The 23,842-nt window shown below is 48.5% G+C and overlaps 1 pseudogene; it reads right to left on the reverse strand.

Moving 5' to 3' along the window:
• Positions 1 to 1,050: 1,050 nt before the first annotated feature.
• On the reverse strand, positions 1,051 to 6,871 carry LOC130039637 (S-phase kinase-associated protein 1-like; annotated as a pseudogene).
• Between the last annotated feature and the right edge of the window lie 16,971 nt (positions 6,872 to 23,842).

The following is a 23,842-nucleotide window of genomic DNA, read 5'->3' on the forward strand; positions in this document are numbered from 1 at the left end:
TACAGAGCAGAGGATCAAATCCAGGGCTCGAGTGTGCAAAATATGTGCTCTGGGCTTGAGCTCCCTAACCTGACCTAGAAAATACACTGAAAACATTTTCACTCAGAGAAAATTTAATTGTAAGGTGATGTTAACAAGCTTCCCTGTTTTAACTGAAATCTGCTTTACTATTTTTTGTGTTCCAAGAGGAGCAGATAAAGAGGGTTAGCATATTAGAAAGCAGAATTAAATCCATTACGATCTTGAATCTAAATGCTATTTGCCTACTCAAAAAAAAAATGACTTAGACTTTCCACGACTTTGGAAACCTTTCTTTGTCTTTATTACTGCTAGAGATTAGCTGTTGTTGGTTCACATTACAATGTTTAATTCAGGGATATTAAAAGTAAAATAAAACTCAATAATTTACAGGAAAGTGCTAGCACAGCTGGATAATGTCATTATTATTCTACTTACAAAAACAGTATTTTTATGGTTCGTATGGATATGTGATTATTGTTGCACCTGAAATGCTGACTAACCATTTAATGGCATATAATAGGAGAGTGTAAGCTAAGTACTTAGAGCTAAATATAGGGTACTACTCACTACTATAAGAAAGTCTTTAACAATAGATTCCAAACTTTGACAGAAGCAAATACCAGGAAAAAAGAAAAGGGGGGAAGGGGGAATGAATAACAAAATGCTGACTCTCCCTTTCTCACTTACAAAAAAGGATTACTTGATTTTAAAAAAAATGAGGCTATGATATTGGTGAATAGCATCTTTTTTATTATTTACAATGCTAACTTTTAATAAGTCACTGAAGTCAACTAGACAATAACCTAGGCAGAAATCACTATAAACGAGGGAAAGCCCAAAATTTCCCTTTCTAGAGAGAACCCACAGTTCAATTTTATTCAGAGCAAAAAAGAAAAAAGGAAAAAAAAAACCCTTCTGATCATATGAGAAGAAACTCAAGCTTTAGGTCTGGAATCTGTACTCAAACTACACATGCAAAGAGGATAATATTTGTTATATTAATATTAATACAATTGATTTTCTGCTGCGTTTGTCTACAGTTTGTCTAATATTAATAATTATAAACAGAGCGGTGGAATTAGTATTTGGAACAATTCTTAGAGTGTTACACTGTCAGACAGAGCATTTCAATTCTCTTCACACCACTGGTTTTCTTTGTGTACCTGGGCTTCCTCTTCTTCAGAAAAGTCATTTTTGATGTTGAAGGTCTTCTGAATCTCCTCAGGTGTTTCGCCTTAATCATATTGGCAACACTCTTGCATGTCACATCAAGCAAATCTTTGATGTCTAAGTAGTTTGCAGCCAGGATAAGTTCAAAAAGTGTTCCTTGGTCCACTTTCAGGAATTCTTGGTCCCAAACAGGGGTATCATCTGTTTGATTTTCTTTGTTCTCATCATCCTCAGGCAGAGGGGGATCATCCTTATGGTGGGTGCACCACTGAATAACCCTTTTTAATATTGCTGCATTAACATTTGGGAGAGGAACTGCATCATCATCTCCTTCAGAATCCATTCCTAAATTTTGCAACATGGTTTTTATAGTTACAGACTGTTTGGCAATTTCCACATCAACTTCAAATATCTCTCCATTGGAACTCTGCAACTTAATAGAAGGCAGATGTTCAGTCAGGAGACCGTGGGCTGGAAGTGGATGAGAATGGACCACATCAGCACAGGGAAGAGAAAGGCAGAGAACAAGGATACTCGGTGAATAGCATCTTATCATACAATTATTTACATTTAAAATGAAAATTTTGGGGGCCGGAGTGATAGCACAGCGGGTAGGGCTTTTGCCTTGCACGCCGCTGACCTGGGTTCAATCCCTGGCATCCCATATGGTCCCCCAAGCACCGCCAGGAGTAATTCCTGAGTGCAGAGCCAGGAATAACCCCTGAGCATCGCTGGGTGTGACCCAAAAAGCAAAAATATATATATATATAATAAAATGAAAATTCTGTACTTCTAAGATCAAATTATTCTTATAGATCTATGTATCTCTATCGGGTAGGGTATTTGCCTTGCATGCGACCCACATGGCCGATCTGAGTTCGATTCCTCTGCCCCTCTCGGAGAGTCCGGCAAGCTACCGAGAGCATCTCACTGCACGGCAAAGCCTGGAAAGCTACCTGTGATGTATTTGATATGCCAAACACAGTAACAAGTCTCACAATGTTACTGGGTCTGCTTGAGCAAATCGATGAACCAGGGGAGGACAGTGACAGTGACACGTGTATATATATTGATACCTACCTATTCATAATCTACATCTCTGCTATTTTTTTTCTACAAAGGCCTGTGTCTGATGAACTGACATGGAATTACATATCATCCAGCATCCAAATTTATTAATAATATAGGATAATTAGGCATTACAATTTATATGTTCACCACATCATTTAAAAGATCCGTTATTCTGAATGACAAGATGAAAGTGGTAGATTTTTCTAGGAAGGAAGAACCTCATTTGATCGCTTTTGTGTTTTGTTAACTTGGTTGCCTCAAGTTTCCCCTCATGAATGTCTGTCCTTCTTAGAATGGAGCCCCACAAATCCAAAGGTTCCTAATGTATTTCTAATAAGTGTTATAGAATGTAAAGGAAAATATTCTTAAGAGTGATTAAGACAGAATTCATAGGGAATTTTAGCTAAAATAGTCATGGATATTTTTCAGTAAATTCTGATCGTGTGTTTACAGGACATCTGGGTAGGAGCAAAAGGTCACGGTTTGCATTTCTGCGGAGATGGACTTTTCTCAGGTCAAACCCCGACTCTTACCCGTTTACATTCAATGGGGAGCTAATGGTTCCAGGATTTTTAACCTAAAAATAAAGTGAAGTTATTAAAAAATAAGTGAAAGAGAGATAAGTGTTACCATTTAACTATACTCATAAATTATAGATATAAGTGGGTTGTGGTTTTAAAACCATCAGAATTCTAAGTATACAAATATAAATCTTAAACATTTTTACATTTAAAAAATAGCTTGACTCATTTGAGTATTTTTGCAAATCAAGAAAATAAACTGATCAAAACAGGTAGTCAACCAAGTATCACCAAAGTAAATGAAGAGGAATAAAGTCTCGTAAAATGTTAATATTAATCAAAAGAACTGGGACACTAAGATCACTTTAGAAGTAAGTTTGAGGGTGTGGTTTCTAAGTAAAAAACAAAGAAAGGAAGCAGGAATGAATTTACAGGACCCTTCTAAAAGAAAAGGTCTTTCAGGGACTCAGTCATGCAGGAGATTATGAACTAACTCAAACAGGGATAGAAAATCTTTTTAATAGATATGAAAATTGAAGTAATAGTATTAATTAGGAGATTTTAAAAGAAGCATAAATGAATTTCACTGCAGAGTTACAAAAGATAAAACAAAGTCACGGATCATTTTAAACAACTGCTTTGATAGTGCAAGTATTTTGGTACTCTGTGGTTGTAATAGAGACAATACAAAGTGAATGGACTGGTTTGTGTTTTTTTACTTTTGAGTTTGTTGTTGTTTGTTTGTTTTGGATCCGCATGTGGCTGTGCTCAGGGCTTATTCTTGGCCGTGCTCAAGGAATCCCAGGTGGTGTCAGGGATCAAATCCAAGTTGACTGTATGAAAGGCAAGTGCCCTACCTGCTGTGCTATCCTTCGGACTCCAACATGGAATATTTTTACATAAATATTAAGTAAACTTGGCAAGATTTAGCATGAATTTGGGTATACTTCTAGAGATGAAATCAAGAACTGTTTCCAAATTTTTAATTTTTTTTTTTTTCGTTTTAGTGAGCTGGAGCGATAGCACAGCGGGTAGGGCATTCGCCTTACAAGCGGCCAACATGGCCGACCCGAGTTCGATTCCTCCACCCCTCTCGGAGAGCCCGGCAAGCTACCGAGAGTATCTTGCCCGCACAGCAGAGCCTGGCAAGCCACCCGTGATGTATTCGATATGCCAAACACAGTAACAACAACGTCTCCAATGGAGACGTTACTGGGCCCGCTCGAACAAATCGACGATCAACGGGGGGGGGGGGGGGGGGCTTTACCTTTACCTTTAGTTAAACTATAGCACTGTCGCACTGTAGCACTGTCCTCCTGTTGTTCATCGACTTGCTGGAGCGGGAACCAGTAGCACCTCCATTGTGAGACTTGTTACTGTTTTTGGCATATAAAATACGCCACACGGAGCTTTCCAGGCTCTGTTGTGCGGGCGGGATAATCTTGGTGGCTTGTCAGGCTCTCTAAGAGGGATGAAGGAATCGATCCCCGGTCAGCCGCATGCAAGGCAAACTCCCTACCTACTGTGCCATCACTCCAGCTGGAGAGATAGTTAAACTAAAACAGAAAATCATCAGTGCCTATTAGTGCGAATATTGGTAATGAAAAACCATAAACTGATTTATTTGAAGACTAGGTATGGGCTAGCACTTGCGTTGCAAGTGGCCACCCTGAACTCCACCCCGGTGCCCCATATGGTTCCTCAAACCCTTCCCTGAGTGGTCTCTGAACAGAGTCAGGGGTAAGAACTAAACACCACTGGGTATGCCACACCACACAAAAAGATCAGTGGATACCCACTGTAGGATAACACTCTTTTGTCCTTCCTCAGGTAGCTTAGGTTTGTCAGGTCACACCCATCTAAGAACACTGAACTTGTATTGTAAGCAACGTCCTTTCTGTGTGGACACAGGAAGACAGTTAATATTATGCTTTGTAACTTGGGAGTTGATTGACTCCGAATAATATTTACTCCTGGGCATCTGATTTCTTGACTCAGTTGCCCTTAGTTCCTAGCACCCCAAAAGCAGGGTCCCGACGAGGGACTGAATGGACCCAGGGCAAGCAGTGAGCTACCCTGGCATCGAAATGGGCCAGGCCAAAGAGCCACGATACTCAACTATAAGTTGAGGGCATGATCATGGACAAATGCTGTCATGATCCAAAAGTAAGTAACGACGAGACTAGGACCCTTCTGGAGCTAGGAAGATTAACCTGGCCTGAGGATTGCGGAATGTATAGTGAGATGTTCTCAGGAAGAACCAAACTAAATTTATATCTCTTACTGTGCTCATACAGAATGACATTGCTAGAAATATTGGAAGTAGATTTATTACAACTATTTAAGTAGATTACTAACTGAAGGAAGAACACACCCTTGTTGGGCTCCCACCCTTGGGTGTATCTCCTAGTAATCTGAAGTAATCTCTGTAGATGAGATTTTATCCTTGAGTTAATCTCCTGGAGGAGTGGTCTTACCTCTCTTTGTTGATTCGTCAGTATTCAACCCACCTTTATGTCACCACCTTATGTGACGGATAGCACAGCGGGTAGGGCGTCTGCCTTGCATGCAGCCAACATGGCTGACCCGAGTTCGATTCTTCCGCCCCTCTCGGAGAGCCCGGCAAGCTACCGAGAGTATTCGATATGCCAGACACAGTAACAACAAAGTCTCCAATGGAGACGTTACTGGGCCCGCTCGAGCATATAGACTAAGATGTAAGCTCGGAAAAGGGGTCAGAAGTGAGAGAGCTCGGGTTCCAGAGATCCAGAGTCAGAGCCAGAAGGAGAGAGCTTCCAAGACTGGGGCCCAGAGAAAGACAGGAGTGAAGAGGATTGGAATGAACTACTATTGATATAGACCGGCCTGGCCCCCGTTTTTTCTTCCGTCTGCCCTTGGCCAACAGCCGTTCCGATCCAGGCCACACACAGTGGCTCAAGAGCACCGAACGCAGGCGGTGAAACAGTGCCGTCCAGTGAGCCCGTAAACATACAACCTTCGGCGTGATAAGATTTTACAACTGGCGTCCCTGGGTGGGCTCGAGTTACCAATTAAGGTAAGAATAGCGTTCGGTGCATCCCCACCCTAGAAAGTGAGTAGGATTTTTAGTTTTCTGGGAATTAGAATTCTACCAGCAATCTTCCACTAAAATGGGACAGATTCTGGGCCTTCCCAAGATCTTTCATAGTTTCTCGAGTCAGACTGAACAGGTGAAGACATTTATAAATTTGATTGAGTGTCTCTCCCACAAGACAGGGAACCCAAAACTCTACATTTCCAGAGACCAGCTCTGGTCCTGCCTTAAAGTAGTTTATGAAGTAAACCCGTGGTTCCTGGATGAAGGGACTCTAGAAACCAAGATTTGGAAAAAAGTTAAGGAAAATGTCTATAAGGCATGTAAGGAAGGGACTAAGATTCCCCTGGAATTCTGGTTTACATGGGAGATTGTTGATTCTATTCTCCTGTTTTGGAAAAGCACAGTTGAGGAGGAGGAGAATATTAGGGATAATATGGCCTCAGCTCCTCCCATACCTAAATCTCGAAAAGGTTTTCATAGTGAAAATAATTCTCAGGCTGATGAATATAGCTCCACTTCCAGTGCATCAGATGAAAGTGATGCAGATTATGAGACTGCTGGAAATCCCTCAGATCCTGAGTCCGAGAGTAGCTCAGATGAGCGGCCTCTACACAGCTTGGGACATGCTCCTAATCACACAGTCCAGGCTGAGAAGCAGCAGCCTCCATCTTATCACAGGTTAAAAATGGACTCTCTCAGTCATTTCAAAAAGGCCTGTGCCTCATACGGGCCTACATCTCCGTACTGTAGGGAATATCTTACAGATTGGAGTAAAAAGGCTTACTGGGTACCTCAAGATTTTCACATGGTTGCTAAAACGTGTTTAAGCCCTTCTCAGTACTTGCAGTGGAGGATGCAGTTCAGCGATAAGGCCAAGGCAAAGCTTCAGGGCCTAGGTCATGCTGGACGAAAAATTTCAGGGATTAAATTGACTTGTGAAATGTTAATAGTTCAAGGGAAATGGCGCGACCCAAATAGGCAAATCACCTTGCCTCGTGCTGTTTTTGCTCATGTCCGTAACGCAGCCCTGAGTGCATGGGAGAAGATTGATGCAGATGCAGAATTTAAGGGAAGTTTTACTAAGATTGTCCAGAGGGCCTCAGAACCTTATGCAGACTTCATAGGAAGGTTGATGGAAGCTATTGAAATGCAGGTAAAGGGTAAGGAAACTCAGGAGCTGTTGACTAAACAATTGGCATTTGAAAATGCTAATGAGGATTGCCAGGCCATTTTGTGCCCTATCAAGGAGAAGGAAGATATAATGGGGTATTTGAAAGCATGCAGAAATATTGGTTCTGTTAAACATGTGGTGCAGAGGAAGGTTTTTGAGGCTGTACAGAGACAACCTCAGAAAGGATGTTTTAATTGTGGAAAACCAGGCCACTTTCGTAAGGACTGCAGGGCCCCTCTGGACAGTTCTGCTGTAAAAGCACCTCCTGGGCCCTGTCCCAGGTGTAAGAAGGGAAACCACTGGGCCAGAGACTGCAGAGCCAGACTTGCACCTCCCAGGCCCTGTCCCCGGTGTAAGAGGGGATATCACTGGGCCAGAGACTGTCGCTTCAATTTTGATGCAGCTGTTGACCCCAATTCGGGAAACCTGCAGAGGGGCCATCCCCAGGCCCCACGAAATCCGGAGATGTTCCCAGTTACAGCCCCTCTCCCCAGTGTGGAGTCTCAGAACTCCGATCAGTAGACTCACTGCAGCCAGTGATGGTGGGAAGCGCAGCCTTGGATATTTCCTGCCCTAATACGATTACTATAACCCCCGCCCAGTGTCCCTACAGATTAAATTCTGGTGTGAAGGGACCAATTCCACAAGGCACTATAGGCTTACTCTTAGGAAGAAATAGTTCCTCTATTAAGGGAATTACTATTCATACTGCAGTCATCGATCCTGATTATACTGATGAAATAACAATCGTTATCACAGTGCCTGCTGTTTGGACATTTGGTAAGGGAGAGCACATCGCTCAGCTTCTCTTACTTCCTTTTGTTGTGCCAGGTCTATCCATTCATTCTAGTGAGGGAGGTTTCGAAGGCACTAATCCTGTGATTGCCTATGTTGCCCGTCTGAGGGAAGGCAACCGCCCACTTCTAACTCTTGAGATTCATGGGAAGAAATTTAAGGGAATGATTGACACGGGAGCTGATGCCTCTATCATTTCCACCCAATATTGGTCCCGTAACTGGGCTGTGAAGGCCATACCTTACGGTTTGCACGGAGTAGGCATGATGCCTTCCTCCTCTGTCCGGCAGAGTGCCAGATGGTTAAGGTGTATTGGCCCAGAGGGCATTACAGCCACTTTCCAGCCCTATGTAGCACCCATACCTCTGAATTTATGGGGACGAGATTTACTTGAGCAATGGCAAGCGGAGATTAGGATTCCCATTCCACTTCCACATTCCACTGTGAACTTTGATTCTGAGGCCTCCCCCCTTTTAATTGGAGCTGCTGTGGCTTCACGCCCAGCACCCCTCCGTATTCAGTGGAAATCCCACGATCCCGTGTGGTCCTCCCAGTGGCCCCTTAATAATGAAAAACTAAGGGTGTTAGAATCCTTGGTAGAAGAAGAACAACTGAAGTTGGGACATATTGAAACTTCATTTTTGGAATGGAATTCCCCTGTCTTTGTTATCCGAAAGAAGTCAGGAAAGTGGTGCCTGTTGATTGATCTGCGGAATGTTCACTCCACCATGGTTCCCATGGGGGCTCTTCAGCCAGGCCTTCCTTCCCCTGCTGCCATTCCTAAGGACTGGCCACTGATTGTCATTGATTTAAAAGATTGTTTTTACAACATTCCCATACACCCAGATGATCGTAAGCGTTTTGCGTTCTCTGTCCCTTCTCTTAATAATCGCGCACCTATGCGCAGATATCAATGGACTGTTCTAGCCCAGGGAATGACCAATTCCCCTTCCCTGTGTCAATATTTTGTTGACTTGATCTTGCGCCCTTCTCGTGTCAAGTTTCCTCAGGCCTGTGTTATTCACTATATGGATGATATCTTGCTTGCTTGTTCTCATGACGGAGAGCTCCAAAGATTATATGAGGATGTTATAACTCGTCTACCCACAGCTGGGTTACAAATAGCCACAGAAAAAATTCAGATGCTGCCTCCATATGAGTATTTAGGCTATGTTCTTGAGCGTACTACTGTATGACCTCAAAAAATTTCTACTCGCCATGACAAACTCAAAACCCTTAATGACTTTCAAAAACTGCTAGGAAACATTAACTGGGTCCGCCCCTCTCTAGACATTCCCAACTCAGACTTCCATAATCTATTCCTGACCCTTGAAGGCGACTCCGCCCTGGACAGTCCTAGGCAGTTAACCCCTGAAGCTCAGAAAGAATTAGATTTTTTTCTAGACCAACTCCAGAAATCCCATCTTTCCCGGTTTGCTCCTGGAGAAAAACTGTGGCTCCTGCTTTTTGATACACCCCAGTCACCCACTGCTGCACTCGCACAACTTTTGGCCCAATAGAATGGCTCCATTTGCACAACAAAGAGTCTCGCACTCTGGTGCCCTATCTTGAGTTAGTGGCTAAACGTTTAATTAAAGGAAGACTGAGAGCCCTGGCCATGCTGGGATTTGATCCTCATATCATTGTTCTCCCTGTCCCTGTGAAAGAAATTACCTCCATCCTGCCCCTCAGTGATGTTTTGCAAAGAGTTTTAGCTGATTTTTCGGGAGAACTTTCTTCCCACTATCCAGCAGGGAAAAAATGAGATTTTTTCAAAAAAACTCCATTTGTCATTTCCTCCATCATTCGCTCCTCACCTATTCCTGATGCTCCGGTATACTATATTGACGGCTCTGCCTCTGGGAAAGGCGGAATTTCTGGACCCTCTTTAACCACAACAGTAAACACTACCTATACCTCTGCCCAGCAAGTGGAACTTGCCACTTTGGTTTATCTACTCTCCCATGTGCCAGGGCCTGCTAATATAGTCTCGGACTCAGCTTATGTGGTTGGTCTCTTCCCTGGTATCGTGACTGCTTCTCTAAATGCCCCCAATCCTATAGCCCAACAATTGCTTCAGCAGCTACAAGCACTTTTACAAAAGCGCTCGGAACCTGTTTTTATTACTCATATCAGATCTCATTCTGGTCTTCCCGGACCTATGACTCGGGGAAATGAAGCTGCTGATCTCTTGGCGGCGCCAATTTTTGCCTCTGCTGAAGAAGAGCACCAAGTCTTACACACAAATGCCCGCCGTCTTCATGTTCAACATCGTATCCCAATGCGGGAAGCCAGGCATATTGTCCGTGCTTGCTCCATTTGTGCTCCTTTACACTGTACCTCCCATGTGGCTGGGGCTAATCCCCGAGGCCTACAGACCAATGAATTATGGCAAATGGACATTACTCATGTCACATGCTTCCCCAAGAAACCTTTTCTCCACGTAGCTATGGATGCTTACTCTCGCTTCCTATGGGTTGTTCCCATGTCTTCTGAGAGAACCAAAGCAGTCTGCTCCTTCCTACTACAATGTTTTTCTGTAATGGGCGTTCTCTCTGCTATTAAAACTGATAACGGCCCAGCCTATACTAGTAAAGCTTTTAAAAATTTCTGTGATGAATGGCAAATTAAACATATTACTGGAATCCCATATAACCCGCAGGGTCAAGGCATAGTTGAGCGTGCCCATAGAACCCTCAAAACATAGTTATTAAAATACAAAAAAGGAGGTATGCCTCCGTTTGATTCCCTGTCCTTGACGTTGTTTACTTTAAACTTCTTAAATTTGCCTCAAGGAGAGCCCTATACAGCATCTGAGAGGCATTTTCAGGAAGGTGCACAGACTCAGGAAACTATTAATTCTCCTATTTGGATTAAAATTGACAAGGAATGGGTAGCAGGAAAACTCCTCATTCGAGGAAAAGGCTATGCTTTTGTTTCAACAGATGATAAACCTATTGAGAAACTTTGGGTCCCGTTACGTCTCATCAGGAGTAGAATTCATCCACCTGAGTTGGATCGCAGACCACCAGAGACTCACAACCCTTCAAATTCCAGACCCAAGTTATCACCAAAATGATTTCAGCTGGAAGTCACAAGGGAAAGAAGAGGAGCCAGCGTCAGAGGAACTGCAACAAGGCCTCTGGCTCCTTTAACATATCATGAGTTCACATGAAGACATTCCTCATACCTCTCTTTTTACAGGTTGTTCCTGTTTCCTAACCATGTCTACCAATTTGTCTTCCAGATTGCCAACAGGAACTCAAACTCTCCTTGAAATCAGTCTTATGTACCTTCTCCACAAACCCTGATAACACTTGTTCTTATTTTCTCAGTAATTGCTTCAGGTAAAATATCACAGAAGCTTTAGCAACTATGGAAAGGGATACATGTAATTTTAACTATGTGATTTTTTTAGTACGGACATAAACTTTCAAGTTCTTGAATAAATGAACCAGGAGCACAGTGCAGATCAAAAGGTGAAAATATACTTAGTTCTATAGAATACATATAGCTGGAAACTTGTCTCAGACAAGTTTCAGACACAGAAAATTAATAACCAAAATAGGTTTGGGGTCAGAGCAGTGTATTACAACAGGTAGAGCATTTGTTTTGCTTGTGGCTGACCTGGGATTGATCCCAGGGACCATATATGCTTCTTCCAAGCATGTCCAGACATGATTCCTGAGCTCAAGTTAGGAGAAAGCACTGAGCACAACTGATGTGGTCAAAATTACAAAAATAAAATGCAAAAATTATAGTAGATTGAAGGGCAGGTAGGGCATTTGCCTTGCAGGCAGCCGACCCAGGCCCAATTCCTCCATCCTTCTCTGAGAACCCGGCAAACTACAGAGATTATCCCACCTGCATGGCAGAGCCTGGCAAACTCCCTGTGGTGTTTTTGATAAGCCAAAAACAGTAACCACAAGTCTCACAATGGAGACATTACTGGTACCCGCTCAAGCAAATCAATGAACAACGGGAGGACAGTGCTACAGTGCTATAGTAGACTGAAATTGCAACAGATTGAAAACCCGAAATTCTCAATTTTACTATGTACAATAAAAAAGTCTTTTTTTTTGGCTTGGAGTTATTTAAAAGTATTTCACAAAAAGTATTTCCAAATTCCAGTAGGCGGGGGTCACACCCACCACCTGGCCCCCTGGCAACGTGTAATCCCATCAGCGGCCAAGACTCAGAGACTATAAAATGCAGATCCCGGACGAGAACAGTGCAGTCTCTGCCCCCGCGCCTGGGTGTTCCTTCCCGGAGTCCCTTGGAGGGGAGCGGGTTGAGCTTTCCTCCCCGCCCCGACCAGGGCTACGGCAGCCGAAGACCTCCAGGACCAGCCACCACCATGCTGAGACCACTCTCCGCACACATGAAGGTACTGGCAGAGGGACAAAGCCACGCGGGTTCCGGGGCCGAGACCTCCAAGCCTACTCGGATTGGAGTCGAGCATCCTCCACCCAGATCCTCCAAATTCCAGTAGGCGGGGGTCACACCCACCACCTGGCCCCCTGGCGCCGTGTAATCCCATCAGCGGCCAAGACTCAGAGACTATAAAATGCAGATCCCGGACGAGAACAGTGCAGTCTCTGCCCCCGCGCCTGGGTGTTCCTTCCCGGAGTCCCTTGGAGGGGAGCGGGTTGAGCTTTCCTCCCCGCCCCGACCAGGGCTACGGCAGCCGAAGACCTCCAGGACCAGCCACCACCATGCTGAGACCACTCTCCGCACACATGAAGGTACTGGCAGAGGGACAAAGCCACGCGGGTTCCGGGGCCGAGACCTCCAAGCCTACTCGGATTGGAGTCGAGCATCCTCCACCCAGATCCTCCAAATTCCAGTAGGCGGGGGTCACACCCACCACCTGGCCCCCTGGCGCCGTGTAATCCCATCAGCGGCCAAGACTCAGAGACTATAAAATGCAGATCCCGGACGAGAACAGTGCAGTCTCTGCCCCCGCGCCTGGGTGTTCCTTCCCGGAGTCCCTTGGAGGGGAGCGGGTTGAGCTTTCCTCCCCGCCCCGACCAGGGCTACGGCAGCCAAAGACCTCCAGGACCAGCCACCACCATGCTGAGACCACTCTCCGCACACATGAAGGTACTGGCAGAGGGACAAAGCCACGCGGGTTCCGGGGCCGAGACCTCCAAGCCTACTCGGATTGGAGTCGAGCATCCTCCACCCAGATCCTCCAAATTCCAGTAGGCGGGGGTCACACCCACCACCTGGCCCCCTGGCGCCGTGTAATCCCATCAGCGGCCAAGACTCAGAGACTATAAAATGCAGATCCCGGACGAGAACAGTGCAGTCTCTGCCCCCGCGCCTGGGTGTTCCTTCCCGGAGTCCCTTGGAGGGGAGCGGGTTGAGCTTTCCTCCCCGCCCCGACCAGGGCTACGGCAGCCGAAGACCTCCAGGACCAGCCACCACCATGCTGAGACCACTCTCCGCACACATGAAGGTACTGGCAGAGGGACAAAGCCACGCGGGTTCCGGGGCCGAGACCTCCAAGCCTACTCGGATTGGAGTCGAGCATCCTCCACCCAGATCCTCCAAATTCCAGTAGGCGGGGGTCACACCCACCACCTGGCCCCCTGGCGCCGTGTAATCCCATCAGCGGCCAAGACTCAGAGACTATAAAATGCAGATCCCGGACGAGAACAGTGCAGTCTCTGCCCCCGCGCCTGGGTGTTCCTTCCCGGAGTCCCTTGGAGGGGAGCGGGTTGAGCTTTCCTCCCCGCCCCGACCAGGGCTACGGCAGCCGAAGACCTCCAGGACCAGCCACCACCATGCTGAGACCACTCTCCGCACACATGAAGGTACTGGCAGAGGGACAAAGCCACGCGGGTTCCGGGGCCGAGACCTCCAAGCCTACTCGGATTGGAGTTGAGCATCCTCCACCCAGATCCTCCAAATTCCAGTAGGCGGGGGTCACACCCACCACCTGGCCCCCTGGCGCCGTGTAATCCCATCAGCGGCCAAGACTCAGAGACTATAAAATGCAGATCCCGGACGAGAACAGTGCAGTCTCTGCCCCCGCGCCTGGGTGTTCCTTCCCGGAGTCCCTTGGAGGGGAGCGGGTTGAGCTTTCCTCCCCGCCCCGACCAGGGCTACGGCAGCCGAAGACCTCCAGGACCAGCCACCACCATGCTGAGACCACTCTCCGCACACATGAAGGTACTGGCAGAGGGACAAAGCCACGCGGGTTCCGGGGCCGAGACCTCCAAGCCTACTCGGATTGGAGTCGAGCATCCTCCACCCAGATCCTCCAAATTCCAGTAGGCGGGGGTCACACCCACCACCTGGCCCCCTGGCGCCGTGTAATCCCATCAGCGGCCAAGACTCAGAGACTATAAAATGCAGATCCCGGACGAGAACAGTGCAGTCTCTGCCCCCGCGCCTGGGTGTTCCTTCCCGGAGTCCCTTGGAGGGGAGCGGGTTGAGCTTTCCTCCCCGCCCCGACCAGGGCTACGGCAGCCGAAGACCTCCAGGACCAGCCACCACCATGCTGAGACCACTCTCCGCACACATGAAGGTACTGGCAGAGGGACAAAGCCACGCGGGTTCCGGGGCCGAGACCTCCAAGCCTACTCGGATTGGAGTCGAGCATCCTCCACCCAGATCCTCCAAATTCCAGTAGGCGGGGGTCACACCCACCACCTGGCCCCCTGGCGCCGTGTAATCCCATCAGCGGCCAAGACTCAGAGACTATAAAATGCAGATCCCGGACGAGAACAGTGCAGTCTCTGCCCCCGCGCCTGGGTGTTCCTTCCCGGAGTCCCTTGGAGGGGAGCGGGTTGAGCTTTCCTCCCCGCCCCGACCAGGGCTACGGCAGCCGAAGACCTCCAGGACCAGCCACCACCATGCTGAGACCACTCTCCGCACACATGAAGGTACTGGCAGAGGGACAAAGCCACGCGGGTTCCGGGGCCGAGACCTCCAAGCCTACTCGGATTGGAGTCGAGCATCCTCCACCCAGATCCTCCAAATTCCAGTAGGCGGGGGTCACACCCACCACCTGGCCCCCTGGCGCCGTGTAATCCCATCAGCGGCCAAGACTCAGAGACTATAAAATGCAGATCCCGGACGAGAACAGTGCAGTCTCTGCCCCCGCGCCTGGGTGTTCCTTCCCGGAGTCCCTTGGAGGGGAGCGGGTTGAGCTTTCCTCCCCGCCCCGACCAGGGCTACGGCAGCCGAAGACCTCCAGGACCAGCCACCACCATGCTGAGACCACTCTCCGCACACATGAAGGTACTGGCAGAGGGACAAAGCCACGCGGGTTCCGGGGCCGAGACCTCCAAGCCTACTCGGATTGGAGTCGAGCATCCTCCACCCAGATCCTCCAAATTCCAGTAGGCGGGGGTCACACCCACCACCTGGCCCCCTGGCGCCGTGTAATCCCATCAGCGGCCAAGACTCAGAGACTATAAAATGCAGATCCCGGACGAGAACAGTGCAGTCTCTGCCCCCGCGCCTGGGTGTTCCTTCCCGGAGTCCCTTGGAGGGGAGCGGGTTGAGCTTTCCTCCCCGCCCCGACCAGGGCTACGGCAGCCGAAGACCTCCAGGACCAGCCACCACCATGCTGAGACCACTCTCCGCACACATGAAGGTACTGGCAGAGGGACAAAGCCACGCGGGTTCCGGGGCCGAGACCTCCAAGCCTACTCGGATTGGAGTCGAGCATCCTCCACCCAGATCCTCCAAATTCCAGTAGGCGGGGGTCACACCCACCACCTGGCCCCCTGGCGCCGTGTAATCCCATCAGCGGCCAAGACTCAGAGACTATAAAATGCAGATCCCGGACGAGAACAGTGCAGTCTCTGCCCCCGCGCCTGGGTGTTCCTTCCCGGAGTCCCTTGGAGGGGAGCGGGTTGAGCTTTCCTCCCCGCCCCGACCAGGGCTACGGCAGCCGAAGACCTCCAGGACCAGCCACCACCATGCTGAGACCACTCTCCGCACACATGAAGGTACTGGCAGAGGGACAAAGCCACGCGGGTTCCGGGGCCGAGACCTCCAAGCCTACTCGGATTGGAGTCGAGCATCCTCCACCCAGATCCTCCAAATTCCAGTAGGCGGGGGTCACACCCACCACCTGGCCCCCTGGCGCCGTGTAATCCCATCAGCGGCCAAGACTCAGAGACTATAAAATGCAGATCCCGGACGAGAACAGTGCAGTCTCTGCCCCCGCGCCTGGGTGTTCCTTCCCGGAGTCCCTTGGAGGGGAGCGGGTTGAGCTTTCCTCCCCGCCCCGACCAGGGCTACGGCAGCCGAAGACCTCCAGGACCAGCCACCACCATGCTGAGACCACTCTCCGCACACATGAAGGTACTGGCAGAGGGACAAAGCCACGCGGGTTCCGGGGCCGAGACCTCCAAGCCTACTCGGATTGGAGTCGAGCATCCTCCACCCAGATCCTCCAAATTCCAGTAGGCGGGGGTCACACCCACCACCTGGCCCCCTGGCGCCGTGTAATCCCATCAGCGGCCAAGACTCAGAGACTATAAAATGCAGATCCCGGACGAGAACAGTGCAGTCTCTGCCCCCGCGCCTGGGTGTTCCTTCCCGGAGTCCCTTGGAGGGGAGCGGGTTGAGCTTTCCTCCCCGCCCCGACCAGGGCTACGGCAGCCGAAGACCTCCAGGACCAGCCACCACCATGCTGAGACCACTCTCCGCACACATGAAGGTACTGGCAGAGGGACAAAGCCACGCGGGTTCCGGGGCCGAGACCTCCAAGCCTACTCGGATTGGAGTCGAGCATCCTCCACCCAGATCCTCCAAATTCCAGTAGGCGGGGGTCACACCCACCACCTGGCCCCCTGGCGCCGTGTAATCCCATCAGCGGCCAAGACTCAGAGACTATAAAATGCAGATCCCGGACGAGAACAGTGCAGTCTCTGCCCCCGCGCCTGGGTGTTCCTTCCCGGAGTCCCTTGGAGGGGAGCGGGTTGAGCTTTCCTCCCCGCCCCGACCAGGGCTACGGCAGCCGAAGACCTCCAGGACCAGCCACCACCATGCTGAGACCACTCTCCGCACACATGAAGGTACTGGCAGAGGGACAAAGCCACGCGGGTTCCGGGGCCGAGACCTCCAAGCCTACTCGGATTGGAGTCGAGCATCCTCCACCCAGATCCTCCAAATTCCAGTAGGCGGGGGTCACACCCACCACCTGGCCCCCTGGCGCCGTGTAATCCCATCAGCGGCCAAGACTCAGAGACTATAAAATGCAGATCCCGGACGAGAACAGTGCAGTCTCTGCCCCCGCGCCTGGGTGTTCCTTCCCGGAGTCCCTTGGAGGGGAGCGGGTTGAGCTTTCCTCCCCGCCCCGACCAGGGCTACGGCAGCCGAAGACCTCCAGGACCAGCCACCACCATGCTGAGACCACTCTCCGCACACATGAAGGTACTGGCAGAGGGACAAAGCCACGCGGGTTCCGGGGCCGAGACCTCCAAGCCTACTCGGATTGGAGTCGAGCATCCTCCACCCAGATCCTCCAAATTCCAGTAGGCGGGGGTCACACCCACCACCTGGCCCCCTGGCGCCGTGTAATCCCATCAGCGGCCAAGACTCAGAGACTATAAAATGCAGATCCCGGACGAGAACAGTGCAGTCTCTGCCCCCGCGCCTGGGTGTTCCTTCCCGGAGTCCCTTGGAGGGGAGCGGGTTGAGCTTTCCTCCCCGCCCCGACCAGGGCTACGGCAGCCGAAGACCTCCAGGACCAGCCACCACCATGCTGAGACCACTCTCCGCACACATGAAGGTACTGGCAGAGGGACAAAGCCACGCGGGTTCCGGGGCCGAGACCTCCAAGCCTACTCGGATTGGAGTCGAGCATCCTCCACCCAGATCCTCCAAATTCCAGTAGGCGGGGGTCACACCCACCACCTGGCCCCCTGGCGCCGTGTAATCCCATCAGCGGCCAAGACTCAGAGACTATAAAATGCAGATCCCGGACGAGAACAGTGCAGTCTCTGCCCCCGCGCCTGGGTGTTCCTTCCCGGAGTCCCTTGGAGGGGAGCGGGTTGAGCTTTCCTCCCCGCCCCGACCAGGGCTACGGCAGCCGAAGACCTCCAGGACCAGCCACCACCATGCTGAGACCACTCTCCGCACACATGAAGGTACTGGCAGAGGGACAAAGCCACGCGGGTTCCGGGGCCGAGACCTCCAAGCCTACTCGGATTGGAGTCGAGCATCCTCCACCCAGATCCTCCAAATTCCAGTAGGCGGGGGTCACACCCACCACCTGGCCCCCTGGCGCCGTGTAATCCCATCAGCGGCCAAGACTCAGAGACTATAAAATGCAGATCCCGGACGAGAACAGTGCAGTCTCTGCCCCCGCGCCTGGGTGTTCCTTCCCGGAGTCCCTTGGAGGGGAGCGGGTTGAGCTTTCCTCCCCGCCCCGACCAGGGCTACGGCAGCCGAAGACCTCCAGGACCAGCCACCACCATGCTGAGACCACTCTCCGCACACATGAAGGTACTGGCAGAGGGACAAAGCCACGCGGGTTCCGGGGCCGAGACCTCCAAGCCTACTCGGATTGGAGTCGAGCATCCTCCACCCAGATCCTCCAAATTCCAGTAGGCGGGGGTCACACCCACCACCTGGCCCCCTGGCGCCGTGTAATCCCATCAGCGGCCAAGACTCAGAGACTATAAAATGCAGATCCCGGACGAGAACAGTGCAGTCTCTGCCCCCGCGCCTGGGTGTTCCTTCCCGGAGTCCCTTGGAGGGGAGCGGGTTGAGCTTTCCTCCCCGCCCCGACCAGGGCTACGGCAGCCGAAGACCTCCAGGACCAGCCACCACCATGCTGAGACCACTCTCCGCACACATGAAGGTACTGGCAGAGGGACAAAGCCACGCGGGTTCCGGGGCCGAGACCTCCAAGCCTACTCGGATTGGAGTCGAGCATCCTCCACCCAGATCCTCCAAATTCCAGTAGGCGGGGGTCACACCCACCACCTGGCCCCCTGGCACCGTGTAATCCCATCAGCGGCCAAGACTCAGAGACTATAAAATGCAGATCCCGGAACCGCGCGGCCGCATTCGCGGCCGCGCGACATCTTAACAGAACTTTTTTATGACATCTTATTGTCTTATTCCTACTTTGGACAAACTTGCAGGCTATCGAATGTAGCCTGCCCACAGGGCAGAGTCTGGCAAACTCCCCGTGGCATACCAAATATGCCAAATACCAGTAACAATGATGGGTCTCATTCTCCTAAATAGCCTTGAATATAATCTCAGGGCTAGGATGAAAGAGACGTTACTGGGGCCTGCTCGAGGCAATCGACGAATAATAATTTCACAAAAGTCTCTCAGTAACTAAATATTAAGTAGTATTTATATATACAATGTAAGATGAGTATGCTCTTGAAAATTTTCGATGGGGGTTGCTTTGCAACTACTTGGAAATAACATAAAAATTTTTGAGTCAATAAGCACTATACTACTTGCTTCCTTTGGCCCATTAATCAATTGAAATCAGAATTTAACTTACAATAGCACTTTGAGGAAGTCCGTGTCTTTGAAAAATTTTGACATGAAATGAATTCTCATATGTACCATTTCCCTGATTTTCCATTTCAATAGTTCTTTAAACTTTTCATGTTTTATCCCCATTCCAGGCAGGCTCAGATGTGCTTCATCTTAAAATGCTTAGACTCTTTGAAGAATCCCATTATTTGAAGTAAAATATGATGAATTGGGAAGTCAGTAATCAATATGAAGAAAAACAAAGCATTTCAAGGAAAATCCATGATGATTAAAAAAACAAAAAAACCTGTATAACTGAAATCCAAGTGCAAAAATTTGTAAGTCTACAACTGTACCTCATGGTGTTTCACTTAATAAAAATTTAAAAACAAACAAACAAACAAACAAAAACCCTTATTGAGAAAAACCCTGTCACAGTCCCTATATATGTAACATCAACTGGATGACTTTGAGCCTTGATTGTAGTGAGTCCTCAGGGACAGCATGCTGAGCTGGCTTGAGTTTACTGTGAGTGACAGTAAACATCCTCTTTGCCTTCTCTTTCATCACAAGCATTTTTATGACGATCACTTGTATCATTTGTCATCCTGTTGATCATCGATTTGCTCGAGCGGGTGCCAATAATGTCTCCATTCGTCCCTGTTGCGTGCTAGTGTAGTCCAATGGCATCTGCTCACTCCAGGAACAAGAAGAGTCTCAAACCGTCCATTCAGGGTTTTGACAAAGAAGTCTGAGCATCTCATAGGTGGGTGGCCATGCATCTTTTTGATGTCCCAAAGAATCCAGTCGGTAACAGCTCTAGTCCAGCCGTTCTCTCTAAATTGCATTATGTGTCTGGCCCATCTGATTTTTGACGCCTTGGCAAAAGACACAGCTTCCCTGATTCTTGATCGCTGACAGAGGTTGGAACTCTGGATGCCTTCTCTCACTTGAGAGAAATGTGATATTCCAAGCATAGTTCTTTCAATTCCATTTTGGGATACCCAAAAAGCATTTTCATCCTGTTTTCTTAGGGCCCAGCTGTCTGAGGTGTATGTTAGTGCAGGAAGAACGGTGGGGTCGAAAAGATGTGCATGGAGCCAGAGGCTCTTCTTCCTCTTAAAAACTTCTTCGACACTCTTGAAGGCTTTTATGACATTGGAGTAACCAAATATCTCAATATATTAAATTATTAGTAATATGACCAGATGTCCATAATCAAATTTAAGAACCCAAACACTTTATCATGAAACTATATTCTACAATTTGTAAGAGAGATTTATTTGAAGAAATATTACCATATATCAAAACAACATGACTATGGAAGAGATCTGAGTAGAAGTCATGGATAATCTTCTCCGTTGCCCTTCTGGAAGATGTGATAGATCCATCAGGACATCGGAAGACAGTCATCTTGGTCTTGTAGTTGGCAAAGGACAGGCAGGCATTGTGAATGCTTTTCCCATTTGGAATTTTGGGACAATAGTGACATCGGTCAGGCAAAACTGTGGATTGAACAGGATGTGGTCAATTTTGTTGTGGAACCGTTCACCAGGAGACTCCCAAGTCCAACATTTAGATTCAGGCTTCTTGAACTGTAAGTTACCATGGATGGTCTTGGTCGACATGATTATCTCAGACAGTCTCACATCCTGTTCGTTCCATTCTAGGCCATGGGTCCCTATGTGGAGTTCTTTGGCTGATCTTCTTGGTCCTATCTTGGCATTAAAATCACCGACAATGATCTTGTAGAAGGTGTGGTCTTCTTTATAGAACTTCTCCAGTTCCATGTAGAACTTCTCAATTTCTCCTTCATCATAATTGGATGTTGGTGCGTAGACAACGAAGATAGAAACTGCCAGCAGTGGGCCATATCTATTCAAGGATAATAATCCGATTTGGGTTGTTAGTCATTCGAATGAATCAATGCTCATGGCCAAGTTCATGTTGACAAGGACACCAACACCACCGACACCTCTTTTGTCGCATGTTCCAAGGAACAGTTCTTCTCCAGTGTCAAAAATAGTGTGATATGATTGATGCCTTCTTGTCTGGGCCAGACCATTGATGCCGTACTTGATCTTTTGTGCTTGTACCATCAGGTCCTCGATAGAGGCATCCGATGCATTGAAAAGTACAGACTGTCATTTTTGTCCTTCTTCATTTTGGCAGCCTAGTTCAGTCTTCAGATTTTATCAGACTCCCCTTCCTCATCATACTTAACGCTGCCATAATGACTTAACGCTGCCATAATGGTGGCTCTTTCAGGGTCAGGGGAATGAGATCCGTTGTATTTACTGGTTTGGGCATATTGAATACACCACGCATAGCTTGCTAGGCTCTGCCATGTGGGCAGGATATTCTCGGTAGATTGCCAGGCTCTCTGAGAGGGATAGAGGCTTTTATGGCGGCTCCCTTGCAGGTTCACCTGCCAACATACCAAATTCTGCAGGATGGATATGTTGTTCCCAACGTTCTCCCTCCCGAAATCTGACACACCATTTCTTTGGTAAAGAAGCGAATAGTAACCGGCCCAGACAAGGTCAGACCTGAACACCTGAAGTACCTGCCATCTGTACTCATCAATACACTGGCTCGGCTCTTCACACGCTACCTATCTGAATGAAAGGTTCTGTCCCAATGGAAAACCAGCAGGACTGTACTACTCTAAAAGAAGGAAGACATCCATGACATTGGCAACTGTAGCCCAATCTGCCCATTGTCTGTCCTCTACAAACTGTTCACTTGAGTCATCCTGAATAGGATTGGCAGAACTCTAGATGAAGGACAACTATGCAAGCAGGCCAGGTTCCACAAAGGATTCAGCAAGATTGACCATATCCATACAATAACCAAGCTCATTGAGGTTTCTCGGTAGTTCAAGATCCTTCTCTGTCTAATGTTCATTGATTTAAAGAAGGCCTTTGATTCTGTTGAGAAAGTAGTGGTCATTGAAACACTAGCCAATCAGGGCATTCAAACTCAATACATCACGATCCTCCTTCGTGAACTGTATTATGGATTCACTACCAGGATCTCACCATTCTACAAGGAAGTGAACATCCATGTCAAGAGAAGGGTTCAGCAGAGTGATATCATTTCACCAAAACTCTTCAGTGCCAACCTTGAAAACTTCATACAACAACTGGAATGGGAAAGAATGGGTAAAAAGATAGACAATCAGCAACTATACCACCTTGTTTCACTCATGAAAGCATTCTAATAACACCAAACATTAGCCAAGCGACACAAATGCTGGTCGTCTTTGACCGTGAGTGTGAAAAGGTAGGAATGCAGCTGAATCTCATGTAGACAATGTTTATGAGAAACAGTCTCGTTCGTGACATTCCATTTGCTCTCAATGGAACAAACATCTCCGAATGCAACAGTTATAGGTCGAGAAATCAACATGACGAATGACCTGGCACCTGAATTGTGCAGGAGGAAGAAAGCAGCTTGGAACACCTTCAAGAGCATCAAAGAAATAACTAAGAGGATGAAGAACCTCCGGCTCCAGGCACATCTCTTAGATTTCACCAGTTATTCCTGCATTAACATACGCCTCAGAGACCTGGGCCCTACAAAAACAGGATGAGAATGTTATTCGGGTCTTTCAAAGAGGAATTGAAAGAGCTATGCTTGGAGTATCACGTTTCACTCAAATGAGAGAATGAATCCAGAGTTCTGACCTCCGTTGATGGTCAAGAATCAGGGATGCTGTCCTGTTTGCCGAGGCATTGAAAATCAGATGGGCTGGACACGTAATGAGATTTGGAGATAACCACGATAGAGCCATTACCGACTGGATTCCACAGGATGTCAAAAGATTGCGTGGCCGCCCACCTACGAGATGGTCGGACTTTTTTGTTCAAACCCTGAATGATCGGTTTAAGGCTCTTCATGTTCCTAGATGAGCAAATGCCATTGACTACACTAGCACACGACAGGTATGAATGGAGACGTTGCTGGTGCCTGATCGAGCAAATCAACGAGTAATGGGATGTCAAGTGATCAAGTGATCAAATGATCAAAACAACATAAAGAGGACTGGAATTATTATAGAATGAGCAGGGTACTTGCCTGGCAAGTGGCATGAAGTTCAATCCCTGGCAACGCATATGGCCTCCCAGGTCCATTACAAGTGGTCCCTGAGTAATGAATTAGGAGAAGTCCTGAGCACAATAGGGTGTGGCTACAAAACAAAAACAGAAAAAGAAACAGAAAAACGCCACAGAAAGTCTGACTTCACAAGTATTCAACAGCAGCAACAACAACAGCAAAAGGCTACAGAAAGTGTGAATTCCCCCATCTGGCTGTACCTTTCATATGGTACACCTTTGATTTGTTTGTTTGTTTGTTTGTTTTATTTTTAAAATAAACCCAGCCCTAGCAGCTGACCTCCACTACACAACCGCTGCCACGCTCCAAGCCACTTTCAGGATGTTCAGGCTAAGCCAGGAGTGACGTCCCATGGAACCCAGGTAATGTGGAACTTTGTGACCTTGGACTCTGTTCTCAACAGGACCCCAAGCAGAGATCCTCTGCCTG

Source organism: Sorex fumeus, unplaced genomic scaffold (assembly GCF_029834395.1).
Source record: "Sorex fumeus unplaced genomic scaffold, SorFum_2.1 ptg000092l, whole genome shotgun sequence".
NCBI lineage: Eukaryota > Metazoa > Chordata > Mammalia > Eulipotyphla > Soricidae > Sorex > Sorex fumeus.